The sequence below is a fragment of the Branchiostoma floridae genome, chromosome 14 (genome assembly GCF_000003815.2).
Source record: "Branchiostoma floridae strain S238N-H82 chromosome 14, Bfl_VNyyK, whole genome shotgun sequence".
NCBI classification, from domain to species: domain Eukaryota; kingdom Metazoa; phylum Chordata; class Leptocardii; order Amphioxiformes; family Branchiostomatidae; genus Branchiostoma; species Branchiostoma floridae.
In genome coordinates, this window is record NC_049992.1 from 8,702,660 (window position 1) to 8,704,894 (window position 2,235).

The following is a 2,235-nucleotide window of genomic DNA, read 5'->3' on the forward strand; positions in this document are numbered from 1 at the left end:
GGAGAAAATAAAACATGGGGCTGTGTTCGCGGTGGTTTCAAGTTTGTAGTGAAGAGGTTGTTCTTGTTGTTGTCCTTGTTTTACATGTATTTTTTCCGCTAGACATAGAACCTTGGTGCTTCTCACTGCATTGTTCTTCGTAGTTGTCGTGGAGGTCACTATGGCTGAAAAACGTGAACATAAAACCACCGCGAACATCTCTTTCACAGTAACAAACTCTCCAAGGGGATAATGCAAAAAGTGACATTGACGTAAAAGGTGTAATACATTGTCAAACTTGAACATCCTAGGAGATGTCGGAAGGGAGGATAAAGCCTGTCAGACGAACTCATGGGCAGTCAGTTCAGTTCATCCTCAGGGAGTTTACACTGTGATCTCCACAAGTTCCTGTCCAGCACTAGTCTGGGTACCATCCGATTTCTATCGGGGCTCCTTGCCCTCGCTACCCTGATGTTTTAGTGTCAGGAGTGCAAGGAGCCCCGGTAGAAATCGGATTGTGCCCCGGCTAGTCCAGCATGGCAGGGAAGTCAGAAACTGGTCGAATTTTTATTCAGACATCTCATTTGAGTTCAAGTGTCTGTTTCACAGGGGATTCGGGTGCTGTGAAAACTAGGCTTAGAAAAAAGGACTCCGATAAGCCAAAACTTTATCGGTAGAAACTGAGGCACGGGTCTCCTGTGTTCGACATGTATGCTGACCTTGCCAGTCATGACTTCGTAAAATGTATACTGCAAATGCAGAAATGTTCGCGGTGGTTTTATGTTCGCGGTCTTCACGGTGGACAGTTCACCGCGAACATTTTTCCATGGCAGTAAGAGGTATGGTACTACCGCGAAATTAAATCCACCGCGAAAAGTCCTTTTCCCGCTACTGCGAAATTAAATCCCCGCGAACTTAACCGCATTTACAGTACTTCCCCTATCTCCACTCCCTTCCTGCCTTCTTTAGAAGTTCAGAACTGTACATGAATCAGCAGAAATTAGCAGACAATCCTCCCCACGGCTAAAGTGGCTTCCTCTTTGTTTCCAACAGATTTCGTCGAAAACCACGACCCTGCCCACTATTGCCTCGAGGGCGTTTGTGTGTATGCGTGTTATATGTGTGTGTATAATGTTACCTGATTCTGGATTCAGATATCATACACACACGCATACACACGAACGCCCTCGAGGCAATAATGGGTAGCCTGAATGGGTAGGATGATAGTTTTCGAGATGCAGTATGTATATGTTAAGGTGGGGTCACACATGCGTATATATTCAAGTCCGTTTGAGGTGCATATACTGTTAATGCATTTAAGTTCGCGGGGATTTAATTTCGCGATAGCGGGAACATGGACTTTTCGCAGTGGTTTTAATTTCGCGGTAGCACCATGCACTGTAGTCTCTTACTAAGGAAAAATGTTCGCGGTGGTTTTAAATTCGCGGTGAAGCGGCCGCCGCGAAAACCGCGAACATTAATCCACCGCGAACATTTCTGCATTTACAGTAACGCTCTTAGTCTCTATCAGGCTCCACAGGTGGCGGGAAAAATAGTAAAAAAATTGGACAAATATAGATACCTAACATGCCAGATGAGTTAGCTGACCGAGAAGTATGGTTAGCGACCCAGCTAACTCGTCTGACAAGTCACCTGTTTACGTTTGTCCAATTTTACAATGACCTGTGGAGTCTGGCGGAGGCAAATACTCACATGCGCGCCTCATACGGACTTAAATATATACGCAGGTGTGACAGTAACGTTATTCGTATGTGTGTGTGTTGTTATGTGCGCGCGTATGGGTATGTAGATACTTCCTGGGCATTTAACCGCATCGACTTTGGAGAAAACTGTATTTGCAATTCCAGATAGTTAAACACTACATCTGTCACCGGTTGGGTGTGGTGGAAGGGTCTGGCCGCGTGCCTAGCAGTTGAACTTCCAGCTGCAGTCATCGCCGTGAATGTGACAACGTCACGCGTCTGCGGTGGCAACCTGACCTGCTCGTGCTTCCAAGAAAGCAGCACGGCACAAACTTAGATCGAATCTTCCACGAGGAGGGTTGATCAACAAAAGTCTTGGTCTCACTCAAAAGTACTGTGCACAACTAAAATTTCCGAGCATGATTACAAAGTAGAAAACCTTTTCTGCAATATCTACCATAAATAGACATAAAAGGTTGTGGCTATTGACAGGATCGTTCTGTTAACAGTGCAAGTTTTCTACTGGTTGACAGGATCGTCCTGTCAACAGTGC